The 13,926-nt window shown below is 38.7% G+C and overlaps 1 long non-coding RNA gene across 2 annotated transcripts in view; it reads right to left on the bottom strand.

Moving 5' to 3' along the window:
• Positions 1-332: 332 nt before the first annotated feature.
• Positions 333-13,926, bottom strand: part of LOC129045657 (uncharacterized) — a 133,042-nt gene continuing 119,448 nt past the window's right edge. Inside the window, exon 4 of one of the 2 annotated variants that reach the window (XR_008505703.2) lies at positions 333-490. This is a non-coding gene — a long non-coding RNA (uncharacterized LOC129045657). The remainder of the gene's footprint in view (positions 491-13,926) is intronic. The other variant, XR_008505704.2, reaches the window with a different exon arrangement.

The following is a 13,926-nucleotide window of genomic DNA, read 5'->3' as shown; positions in this document are numbered from 1 at the left end:
CACGTGTTCTTTTGTTTGTTTCTAACAGTTTTTTAGTAAGTACTTTATATATGTTCCTAAAAATATATATGATATTATCTTAGTGCATGTACCCTTCTTTAATGCAAATTCCTTGTTCAAGTTGGAGCTAGATTTACAGAGAAGAACGCTCTGAGAAGAGAAGGCATATACGATAGCTGTTCATAACTGAATTTTGTCCTTATCCCTTTGAGTTTTGAAATCTTTGTTGACATTGACCTTAAATTGTTACTTCCTAAAAATCGCTGTATCAGTTACAAAGTATATTTTACTGCTATGATAGATGCCACACTACAAAGATGAAACACAGCAAGATTTATTCTTTCACATAAAAGAACCCCAGAGGGTAAGCAGCTGACAATTAGCTTCGTAGCTCTGTGCAATCAACTAAGACCAACGCTGCTTCTTTCTGCTCTGTCATCCATAGTGAGTCCTTTCCTGTGGGTTTACAAGGTGGCTGCTTCATCTTCATCTCAAAGTAGTTCCCAGAAAAGAGAGAAGCGGAAGGGGAGAAAAGCAAAAGAAAAGGCCCATTACAGAATGCCTGTTCCACATCTGATTGAGGGACTTTCTTAACAGAACTACTCAGTGATTTTACATCTATCTCAATGGCCAGAATTAAATATGTGGTCATACCAACCTGCAAGGGAAACTTGAAAAATGTCCTATTTTAATGGGCATATTGTCATCTTGGGAAAAAAAAAAAAAAGAATCTTTAAGAAAAAATAGGGGGTGGGCACCTGGGTGGTTCAGTTCAGCATCTGCCTTCGGCTCAGGTCATGATCCCAGGGTCCTGGGATCCAGTCCTGCATGGAGCTCTTTGCTCAGCGGGGAGCCTGCTTCCCCCTCTGCCTGCCACTCCCCCTGCTTGTGCTCTCTCTCTCTCTCTTACTTCATGTCTTTACCATGTCTGTGAAGATGGCGTAAATACTTACCACCTGTGATTTTGGTTAAACACCTAATATCAAGCCTCAATCTGCACACAGGATCCTGGTGGTAGTATATATGGAATTTTCATTAGTCTTTAAACTCCACGTGAGCAAGGATTGTGTACTCCTAATATACTCCATGTCAAGGATGATATTTGATGCATGGGAGGTACCCACTTTTTTTTATTATTAATGAATGGAAAGTCACACTTCTGGCGTGGTTTGAAGCAGTTATATCTGACTTCTGAAACCGGGCTTTGAATCCTGTTGCATTCCCTTATTTTTTCTTTTTGTCAAAATGCCTTGCTTTGCTTTTTATTCATTATGTTGCATTTTTCAGTAGTGCTTTTTTCCCCTCAAATAGTTTGTTTGAAAGCTTCATAGAGTATTTTTTTATTGCAAGCAACAGAAACCCAATTAAAATAAGCTCAAAAAAAGAATGTATTAAAAAATGTATTGCAGGGATACTGGGGTATATCAATTTAAGGATAGTAGTATGCTGGGATCCTAGGAGCAACTGGAAACTACTCCAGCAGAGTCAGCACTTTCTGATCCATTCATCTGTACCTCTCTTTGCATTTATATGTTCCTCTCTCTCTTTCTGCATTTTGTCATTTTATGCTTTGCTCTTCCCAAAACAGTGTACATTTTCAGCACCCAAACTTTGAATGTTTAATTGCTTCTTCAGCAATTAAAAAGCAGTGTCATGGCACCTGGGTGACTCAGTTGGTTCAGCGTCTGACTCTTGATTTTGGGTCAGGTCATGATCTCAGGGTTGTGAGATCGAGCCCCACATCAGGCTCAAGTGCTGGGTGTGGAGCCTGCTTAAAATTCTCTCTCCTTCTGCCCCCACTGCACTCCCACTCCCCCCACCATCCCTCTCTCTAGCTCTCTCATGATTACATTTCCAAGAAGAACTGAGTGATTGGGTGAGGAGCCAGTCTCTGGGGAATACATGGAGAGGAAGGGGACTATGTCAACTTGGCTAGACTCTAATTCCCAGTTTTTCAGTCAAACACTAATTTAGGTGTTGCTATATACTTTGTAGGTTTAATTAAAGCTTGCAGTTGGTGGGGCACCTCAGTGGCTCAGTTGGTTAAGCATCTGCCTTCGGCTCAGGTCATGATCTCAGGGTCCTGGGATTGAGCCCACATCAGGCTCCCTGCTCAGCAGGGAGCCTGCTTTTCCCCTTGCCGCTGCCCTGACTCGTGCATGTGTGTGTGCGCTCTGCCAGATAAATAAAATCTTAAAGTCAATCAATTTCAAACTTTTTTTTTAAGGGATATTATCCTAAATTGGGTGGGCCTGAGATTTGCAAGCCATTGATGATCTCCTCAAGACCTACACCCAGGACCCCTAATTGCTTCTAGACCTAGAACCAAACTCCGTTTCCAGCAGACCCAAATGATGAGCTATAAAGTATAACCCATGAAGCTCTGTATTACACGATAAAAAAATGGTACACTTTTTCCAATTTATAATGATAGAAATCTGGAAAATATGTGTGCTAATGGATCCTAAGGATATGAGATCATGGTGGAAGGAACATAAAGTTGGATCGGGTTGAATCTTCTGATATGGACTCACTAAGCAGAGATTCTGGAGACAGTGCTTTAGCTTGAGGAATTAGAAATGGTTCCAACAGTTTGCTAGTTTTAGGGCTGAAATTCTAAGGTAACCTATGCCAGAACGGCTTTATCCTACTTGAGAGGAAAATATCCAAAGGCTTAAGGAGATGGGAGTGAATTTATCAGGTAAGAACTGCTCATGTGTCCTGGATGGTCCAGAGGACATACTTGTCACTAAAACTGAGTAAAAGATTTGTGAGTAGGGTCTCAAAATCCCTGAAAAGGCCTGTGGTTGTTCTTGTCTATAAAGCCTAAATTACAGTGGGAACTGCTCCCATCTAACTGGATTCCCTAAAAGCAATGGGGATGTCAGAATTGTGTAAGCCTGATAGTGACATTTAATCAGCAAAAATAAGGTGGATATTTTAACTTAATAGACAGTGGAGTCAAAGCAGTAAGAATATCTGACTCAGACAGTGGTATGGCAGTGGTGAGTGGAATATGGTGACCTTAAAAAGAAATAGAAGGAAAGGCTGCTAAATTTCTATTTGAACTGTATAAGCAAAGAGTTCTAGGTCAGGTGCACAGAAATCCATCTTGAATCCGTGAAACAGTGAGTCATGGCCCCTCAGTCAACTCCCAGACTTGAACCAGTTTAGAGATGTAGAACTCTACTTGAGGAAGGACCCTGTGATACTTCCGAAGATGTGTACTGTTAGTCTTTCTCCCAGCCAAAGGACCTATGGCCACTTACCAGAATGACAGCTCTGGAGAAAGAGAAATGATACTTTTGGGGATTGATGGACATTGTCTTTGAACTGAAATTAATTCCTGGAGCTACGACATCACTGTGTCTGCCATTCACAATGGGGGCTTATGGAGGTCAGGTGCTCAGTGGAATGTTAGCTCTGATCCATCTCCTAGTCAGTCCAGTTGCTTACAGAACATACACTGTGGTTATTTCCTCAGTTCCAGAATATATCATTGCAATACACATACTCAGCAACTGGCAGAACTTCCATCTTGGTTCTCCAAACAATGGAGTGATACCTATTATGGTGGGAAAGACCAAGTGGAAGCTACTAGAACTGCCTTTACCTAAGAAAAAAAAGTAAAGCTAAAGCAATGCTCCATTCCTGGGGACTGCAGGGATTGCCCTCATCAAGGAGTTGAAGGATGTGATGTGGTAATTCCTACCATCCCCATTCAACTTTATTTTGACCAGTGCAGAGAACGGATCTCGGAGAATGACAGTAGGTAATCATAAGCTTAACCAGGTGGTAGACTCCAGTTGCAACTGCTGTTTCATATGTGTAACGTTTTATTGCTTGAGCAGATCAGCATATCCCCTAAAACTGGTATACAGTTGTACCACCAGAAGTACTGCTTTCAGCCGGCAAGACAGGCAATACTCCAAACTTCACTGTCTTACTTCACAGGTATATCAGCTCTCCAGCTCTGAATCATAATTTATCAAGGGTTACCTTGGTTGCCTTTCCCTTCCACAAGATATTATGCTGGTTCATTCTATGGATATTCTGATTATACTGGACATATTATTTAATATATAAATATCAATAATATTAAATAATATATCAAGTATAGTGTGTCAGACACTGAGAAATCCAACAAAAATCAGGACCCTGTCATCTTAGGTATATTTCTAGGGGTCCATTGGTGTGGGGCATATTAAAATATCCCTCCCAAGGTAAATGATAAGTAGCTGCATCTGGCCTTTCCTACAATAAATAAGTGTAAAACCTAATGGGCCTCCATGGGATATGGAAACATATTCTTAATGTGTTTATGCTACTTTGAACCATTTACCAAGTGACCAAAACTGTTCGTTTTGAGTGGGGCCCAGAACAAGAGAAGGTTCTGAAACATGTCTGGACTGCCATGCAAACTGTTCTAACATTTGTAGCATATAATCCAGTAAATCTAATGATGCTGGAAGTTTAATGCCTTTGCTGGAATCACTAGGTTAATCATAGTATGACCCTTAGGTCTTTGGAACAGAGCCTAGTCATCCTCTAGAGATAACTATGCTCAATTTGAGAAAGCACTTTTGGTTTACTATGGGCCTTAGGAGAAAAGCTTATTCACAGTTCACCAGATTACCAGGCAGCCTGTGGTGCCCTGTGAAATGGTGATTTCAACAGATTTTACTAATCAAATGTATAACATTACCCATTTCTGGATACCAGTCAGCTTTTTCCATAGCCACTCTTCTCAGTGCCCAGTGAGCTTCTGAACAAAGTGATCATGGTAGCAGGTATTGAGATTTTGCATGAAGGTAGCAACCATGAATTAGGTGTTGTCTGAGCCTTCACCATAAATTTGGGCATGCCAAGCAGTACAATGGAAGTGGTATATACAAGATGAGGTTTCAGTAGGCCCTGAAGGCATAAGTTGCATAAAGTGGCCCAAATGCCCTTTGGTCCTCACTCATGCTCCATTACCTTTACTTTTGCAGTCCACACCAATATTCTCATGGAAAGTTCTCTGTGGATAGTTCACTGAAGAAGAAACAATGATTCTCTTATGGATGGTTCTGCATGATATCCAACTATCCCCTAAGGTGGACAGCTGTAGGACTATATTCTAGACATCCCCGAAAGATAATTGTGAAGGGAAATCCTGATGGCAGAATTCTAAGCAGTACACCTGGTTGTTCCTTTTGCCTGGAAGGAGAAATGACCAGAGGCACAAGTCTATAGCAACTCATTGGCTGTGGTTAATGATTTGGCTAGATGGTCAGTATTTAGAAGGAACATGACTGGGAAAACCAGTGACAAGATTTGGGGAAGAGGCATGTGCACAGGTTATTAGGAATGGGAAAAGAATATGAAAATGCTTGCATCCCCTATGACTGCTCATGAAATGGTGACCTCAGTAGAAGATTTTTAAAATCAAGTGGGTAAAAGTACCCATTTCTTTGACTATAAGTCAACCTCTTTCCCTAGCCACCTGTCATTGCCCACTGGGCTCATGAGCAGATTGACCATAGTGGCAGACATGGAATTTTTACATAGTCTTAGCAACACAGACTTAGACTCATCAAGTCGGGTCTGACTATAGCTACTGCTGATTATCTGTTCCAAAAACAGAATAAAACTAGGCATCCTAGAATAAAACTGGATCCCCAAATTGACAGCCAGCTACTGGTGGTAGACTGATTACATTGGACAGCTTCTATCCTAGAAATAGCAGTACTTTATTCCTACTGGAATAGACAGTTGCTCTGGATATGGATTTACCTTTCCTGCACTCAATACTTCTGCTAAAGCTACCACCCGTGGACTTATACAATGCCTCATCCACCTCCATGGTATTACACACAGCTTTGCTTCTATTCAAGGAATTCATTGGATAGCAGATAAAATGTGGCAGTGGGCCCATGCCCATGAAAACCATTGGATCTTACCATGTTTGCATCATCCTGAAATGAATAGTAAGATAGCCTTCTGTTATGGTGCCAGACAGATGACAATACCTTATAGGACCTATACAGTGTCCTCCAGGGGGTTGTATGTGCTCTAAATTAGCATCTGTTATATGGTGCAGTTTCTTCCACAGCTAGCATTCATTTGGAAATGGGAGTGGTCCCATTCTGTATTACACCAACAAACACGTGATATCCTATCCCCAGGACCTTAGGTTTTGTTGGTCTGGAGTCCTTAGTTCTGAAGGAAAGAATGTGTCCACAAGGAGATGCAACAGTACCACCCCTGAACTGGAAGCTGAGACTGCCTCTGAATTAATATGCAAAGATGAGAGTTCTAATACTATTGTCTGGGCTGATTGATCCAGATTGCCAAGGGGAATTGGGTTGTTACTACACAATAGAAGTGAGGAAGAGTATGACTGTAATACAGAACATTCCCTAGGGTATCTCCTGGTACTATCATGTCCTATGATTGTAAAGTACAATTCAGACAGGACGGCTAATGGCCCAAACCCTTGAAGAATGAAATTGGAATTTGTAGGGAAGAAAGTAGTTATAAATTCCTGCTACAACTTATGTGATCAGTTGCAGAAATGAGGACTGTAATAGTTATGTGTATTTTTCTTATTTTTATATACATATATATGTACACATACTAGATGTTTTTCTTCTATCTCTTATCCCATTGTCCTCTAATGTAAGAGGTCTTTAGAATAGTTAATATTATATCATAGTATTTAACTTAATACATATCAAAGAAACATGAGCATCACCTCAAGACTTTTCATTCTCTTCTAGGGAAAGGATAGCCTGTTTTAAGATATGCAAGATAGCTGTATCATGTTTTATGGAAGTATGACTTTGCTATTATCTTTATTTGAGAATTAAATTTGGTTTAAGATGTGTATGTCTGCCAAGGTTACAAGGCACAGACTATGGCTGTCCGTTTTGTGTTTTAACTTGGTAGGCTATTGCCTTCAGTTACTGATTCAAACATTAATCTAGGTGTTGTGGTGATGGCATTTTGTAGGTGTAATGAAATTCCACAGTCAGTTGACTTTAAGTGAGATTATCCTAATTAATCTGGGTGAGCCTGGTTCAGTCTATTCAAAGACCTTAAGAGTAGAACAGAGTTTTTCTTGAAGAGAAATTCCACTGTAGACAGCAGGTTTAGCTTATGCTGGAGAGTTCCATCCTGCTCTTCCTAGAGCATGCCTTATGTTTTTGGGGACTTTTTTTGCCAGCCCCCACAAGCATATGAAGAAATTTTTTACAATTAATCTCATAAGACATAAGACATATTTCCTACTAATCTGTATCTCTGTTCATACTCTGGCCAAAAGGACAAAAATTACATTTCACATAATAGATGTTATAGTGGGAACCAAAACATAGAAAGGAGCAGGGAGCAATTTGAGAAGTTTTGTGGGGAATGAAGGGGCGGTGGATCTGGGTTAGAGTGGAGGGAAGTGGAAAAGATGAACCTGATGAATAGTCTATAGGTTTTTATGACTTTTGTGCTGAGCCTGCAATCAACATTTATGATGCTTTATATTGTGTAGAAAATTATACATAGAAGGCCTGATCTTTTCACTATTTGCATGTACCTATCCATTTTTTTCCTACAAAATTCCACATTGTCCACATTATTAATTGTCCACATTATTAATTTAGCAGAGTAAGGATACTGATCAAAGTTTAAAAAAATTATCCTTGGCTTTACCCTTTTACTCATTCTCATAATCTCAGAAGTTTTAGTTTTCAACTGATCAGTTACAATGCATTTGAAGGGGCGACTGGTTGGCTCCTTTGGTTAAGCCTCTGTCTTTGGCTCAGGTTGTGATCCCAGGGTCCTGGGATCTAGCCCTGCATCAGGCTCCCTGCTCAGTGGGGAGTCTGCTTCTTCCTCTCTCTCTTTCTCTTTCTTGACCCCCCACCATGCCCTGTGCTTGCTCTCAATAAATGGATAAAATCTTAAAAAAAAAAAATGCAGTTGAAGTCTCTGTAAACACCTAGGGACAATAGTCTAGAGAATTTTGTTATTTAAAGAAAATATATTTAAGTTGGCCTGTAGGTCCTTTTAAATCTAAGTTTGTATTTTTTTATTCTGGGCATTCCAATAAACATTATAACCATTCATCCATTATTTTCTAAGCTTTTTACTCTTCATGTATTCCTTTTATCTTTACATTTGCTGGAGTAAAATTGCTGCTGAATTATCTGTTAATTTTTCTCAGCAATTGCATTTCATTGGAGGGTGGGGGGAAAGCAAACGCCATGCTAGCTCAAGGCAAAATGAGCAGAGATTGCCAGTGTTTTCAGAAGCTTCATTACATAACAAACAGAAAAAGAAAATTAGGCTTAAAGAAAATTAAAGCAGTAGCAAAACAAAGTCTTTGACAGGAATTTTCTGCTGAAAGTTAATGTGTTCTTCTGAAATGCAAAGTGAGTTTGCCAGACTGGTGAAGCTCTTCTTTAGAATTAAACATCAACAAAACAATTAGAATTTATTATTTGTGTTTTAAGTATATATCTTTAGGAAGATGACTGGGAAAGAGAATGAGGTAAGAAAGGCTGACAGGAAGGGGTAAAATCAGCAAGGAAGAGGAAACCTTAAATTCCTTCCACTTATTGGCTCCTCTAAGTGCTGGAGGGGGAAAAAAAAAGTTCTTGAAATAGTAATATTCAATCTGTGGCAACTCAATGTATAATTCAGTCTGTCTCACAATAGACTATCTGATTCACAGGAATCATTTTGAATGTTATCTTCTCAAACAGCAATTTTGCCTTTTGGAAAGCTAATTTCACATAGACTAGGATGCTTTTGCAGTCTGTCAACAATAACAGCAGATAACAAAAGCAAGAAAGGGAGAGTGAAAGGTGGGGGAAGGGAGAGGGAAGATAAGGAAGGAAGGTAGTTAATTTACAGAGCCTACGTATTTAGGCCAAGTACTCTGACTTTAACCCATATTTTCTCTCCTTACATATGTTTCATCAACTTTGATATATTTTTGTGCTGTCTCTCGTCCATGGCTTTTAAAAGATTCACATAAAGCCTTTTGAAATTTACATTTAGAACCATAATAATGTTCATAGCTTCAGATTAATATCTCTCTTGGAAGATGAACCTAAAGAAATATTAAAGACTGAAAACTATATACCTATTAAGCTATTACTATAGACTTATTTTTAATAGAAAAAAATTGGAAGAGAAATGGACATAGAAATCAGGGAACAGTTAGTAAACTGTGGTACACTAATTCAGTGGTGTAGTATGCCCTTACTAAAATGATTATTGTAAACACTGTAGGAAAATGTTTATGGTAAGTTGAGTGAAAGTCAGACAAACCTCTGCCTCGGTTGTAATTACTAAAGAAGCCATATGCTTGTGGAAATGACTAAGCGGCCATGAGGAACTTAATACAGCTATTGTGTTTGAAAGTGGAATGGTGGGTAATATTTCTAAAAGTACATTGTATTAATAAATGAAAAAGTTTTAACCCATTTTTTTTTCAAAATTTTAATTTCTGAAAAGATAATCGGCACTCTTTTGGGACATTAGTTTTCCAGAGCTCTCTCCTTTAGGCTAGTACTTATCTTTTACTCTACTCACATCTTTTCATTTTTGGCTCACTTGTCTGTTGTTACTGTTCTGATGTTTGTATTTCTTCTCAAACCTGATTCGTGACTTACCTCGACTCTCGTTTTAAAACCTATCTTTAGATCCAAAAAATACCTTTAGGGAGAGAAGAATAAGGACCGGAAGAAGGAGAAGGCTGCTTTGTGCTCTCAAAGGCACAAAATTAAAAATCGATAGACCCAGTCCCTTTCCAAAATAAAGTTTTGGTCAAGTAGGGGAGGATAGACCTAAATAATAATTATACACATATTTATAGTAGATAAGCACCATGAAAAACTAGGATACAGGGAATACATACCCACATGCACATGCGCACACAGACATAGACACCAGAGAAATACAGTCTTGAGTTTGGGTTCAAAGGAACGCATCCACAAATATCTGATATATATATTTTTTAAAGATTTTATTTATTTGACAGACAGAGAGAGAGGGAACACAAGCAGGGGGAGTGGGACAGGGAGAAGCAGGCTTCCTGCCAAGCAGGGAGCCCAATGCGGGGCTCAATCCCAGGACCCTGGGATCATGACCTGAGCCCAAGGCAGATGCTTAACCAACTGAGCCACCCAGGCGCCCCAAATATCTGATATTTAAGATCATTTATAAAAGATATATAGAAATTATCTAAGATGAAAAAAAAGGAAGTGATTGTTAAAGGCTAAAGGAAACTTCTTGTTTGGCAGAGATATAAAGAGAAAAAGGTGAAGAAACGAGGTCCTTAGTAGCTTAAGGAAGTATGAGAAACTCCAATACTGTGATTGCAGCTCAGGGCATAGGAGTAAGGGAGAGTATAGTGTTCTTAGATGTGACATTTAAGCATGATTTTATATGCCATGCCATTAGGATTCTTCCTAAATTCTTTCCTTCCTAAAAGCAAGGAAAGTCACTGAAATATTTTATGCAAGAAAACAAGAGATAATACTCATATATTGAAAGGACTATTTGGATGTTTCGTGGAGAACCATCCGAAAGAAAGCTAGAGTGCATAACTAGAAAGCTATTGCAGGAGACAAAGCAAGAAATCATTGTGGCTTAGACCAGGTGCTTCCATGAAGCTAGAGAAATTTTGTATTGAAGAAATATTTTTGAGATAGAATTCACTGGGTTTGGTGACTAATGAGAAAGCAAAGGAATTTGGACTAAGACTGAGAAATTTGACCATTTAAGGTTTTGGTTAATACAAATCTAGGAAGGAGACGGGACAAGTGGCAGAGAGAGAAAAATAATTTTTTAAAAGGCATTCATGAAGCAGGGAGTTATTATGTATATTCTAGGTACTTCTGCCTACTTCCTTCTAGAAGGATGTTCCCAAACTAATTTACAGAGTGCTATCAAGTTTGGTTTTACTTTCTATCCTGTGTTTGTAGAGACCAACTTTTCCAGAACAGTGGGGGTCTTCACTGCCTCCTGCCATAGGGACTCCTCACAAAAGTCTCCTCATGGGGTTGGATGGTCCTTCTGTGGAGGCAAAAAGGGAGTAGGATGCATCAGATTTCCGTTCCCTTTGTTGTTCTGTTCCAGTTATGTTTCATGAGAATAGTATTCCAGAGTGCCAATTTCTGTTTGGAAGGCCCTGGGAAATCTTAAAATGGAGTTAAAACCAAGAAAGCCCAGAGATTAAAGTTCCAGTTAACTTGGATTTTGACTCACACAGCACAGAAGAAAATCTAACTTCAGCTTTAGGATGGTATGGGACAACTGGGATGCTTTCTCCACAGAACAGACTCTGCCAGTTTCCCATCCATTCTCACCTGCTCCTCCTCCTCCTCATCTTTCAGTTCTTCCTCTGCCCTTTCCTTCAGGCTTCAAATAAGGGACAGGTTTCAGTGCCTGTTAAAGTCTAGCAAAACTCCCTTTCTAGCTCGTTCTGTCAAGAAGTCATGGCCTGTTATTTCTCTCACTGCAACTCCTACTCAGAAGCATGACCCTAAAAATCAGTTCTCCTTAGAGAAAATGAATGCTATAACCATTCTGAAGAAAGAATAGTTTCCCCAATTAACACCACCTAGGTTTCTTCCTTTTAACATGTACTTATTGTCATTTAGAGTTGAGGGGAATTGTTGTTTTCTGCCACTGTGGAGTACAAAGACACAAAATAATTGAAGACATTCAGTGACTGCTTTTTGTTCTCGGGGGTCCATCACTTTATATGTTTATATGTATTTAAGATTTCCTTAGAAATAAAGAAGACTAGCAAATATTTACTCAGCTGGAGTTCTCCACAATCTTGGATACTATATCAAATATTGCAAAGAATAAAATGTTTTCATTGTCTAGGTCCTGCGAGACTGCCCTGGAGTTACCTGGGGATGTGGTGGGTAGAAACTAGACTGGGGGCCACTGAGAGTTAATGAGAGATGGGGAGAGAGGAACAGGGATTGTAGTCCACACCTACCACAGGTGGCTAGGAAGAAGAGGAAAGAGAACAGTTGTCGAATGGTGAAAATCTCAATTTTTAATTTTAAGATGGAAGTCACTGAATAATATATAAAGATATAAATAAAAATCAAAGGGATAGATAATAGAATATAAGCAGAAGATAAAAGAACAGGAAAACTGGGAATAAAAGGGTTAGGGGAGAAGCTGCGATTTAGAGTAAAACTGAGAGATTGCCTTCATAGGAGGAGGGATGCAATCTGCACTAAAGCATGTATGAAATTACAGATGGCAGGTCTGCTGAGGTAGGTTTGGATTGTGTGTGCCAGGAATTGGATTTTTTTTTTTTTTTGGTCTTTGTTTTTTTAGTGAAATATGATGCAATGTCAAATGCTCAGAATGGATAAAATTTTAAAATGTTGCAGATAGTATTCAAGAAAGCTGATTAGAAAATACATTAGAATACCACAGTGAACTGAATGTGTATGCCCCCCCCCAAATTCATCAGCTGAAACTTGATGCCCAATGTGATCGTTTTAGGAGGTAGGGCCCATGGGAGGTAATTAGGTCCTGAAAGCAGGGCCCTCCTGAATGGAATTAGTGCCTTTATAGAAGAGATTCCAGAGAGTTTTCTTGCCCCTTCTGCTGGGTGAGGTTATGGTGAAAAGATGATGAGGAAATTGGCTCTCACCACACTGAACCTGAGGGTGCCATGATCTTCGACTTCCCAGCCTCCAGAACTGTGAGAAATAGCATTTGTTGTTTATAAGTAATCTAGTTTATGGCATTTTTGTTATAGCAGACCAAACAGACTGATGCTAAGGGATTACTGAAAGCCAAGTTGAAACTGGTGACCATCAATTTTCAGGTTTAACAGGCTGTCTGCCCATTTGTAGGAGACTCTAGAGCAGTCCACAGCTACCCCATGCAGTGTAGAAAAGAGAAAAATATATTAACTCTTAATGTTAGTGTAAGAGTGAGTTGGAGTTGTGCCAACAAGTAAATACACATTTCACTTTAATACATCTTCCTATAATCTAACATACTATATTACACAGTATTACCACTATTACATTTTATTACATGACCTTATAAGGCAAAATCTTCTGATCAGCCATGTTTGGGACTTAGCACTAATAGCATTCTTTTTGCAACTTTTCATGACTAAGTGTCTACCTCTGTGGTTTCTCAGCATATGCTTTGCATACTTTTATTATAGGACTTATAACATTATGATTTTTTTTTGTTTGCTTCACTTCCTATTAGATAGTACATTTCATAAAGTCAGGAACCTCTTCTTCCAATTTTATATTCTTAGTACAGAGCACTGGGCCTAAGTTTTCAAGAAATGCTTGTTCAACAGAAATGAGTGAATCTGTTCTCTACAATTGAAATACCTAAATCAAAAATTCTTAAACAAGTATGTCCTTGCTTCTATATTTAAAACTTATTTATTGCTAAATTTTGGCTTAAAATAGCTTAATGTAGGCTTTTTATTATGAAATTGCAATGCACATGGACATACACTCTGGTAAATGAAAAATTCTATTTTTATTCCTGAAATTAAGTATAAACTATTATAACGTAGTGATTGCTACCATATGATCGGCGTTATCCGCAATGTAATACTATTATAATGAATCTAAATTAGTGTTTGCAAACATATATAAATTTACTTTAACCTGGTTATGAAAATGTAAAATACTTTGTCCTAATTCTGACAAGAAGTATATATTTCTATTTTGAGGGGAGGTTGTATGCATTTCCAGTAAAGCAAGTAAGATGCTTGGCTCTGTCTGCTGAATGTAACTACATGCAAATGTTGACTGATTCACATTCTCTAAAATTAGTATAGAAGCTCTCTGTATTTTTTCATACTTTATGGTCTTTTTTTTAAGTACATGGATGGCAGTGATGACTGGGGGATATTGACAAACAGATTCATTT

Source organism: Mirounga angustirostris, unplaced genomic scaffold, assembly GCF_029215605.1.
Source record: "Mirounga angustirostris isolate CCGP_5_RB_7025 unplaced genomic scaffold, mMirAng1.0.hap1 SCAF_3, whole genome shotgun sequence".
NCBI lineage: Eukaryota > Metazoa > Chordata > Mammalia > Carnivora > Phocidae > Mirounga > Mirounga angustirostris.
The sequence above is the reverse complement of the archived record's forward strand: the minus strand, read 5'-3'. Positions and strand labels throughout refer to the sequence as shown.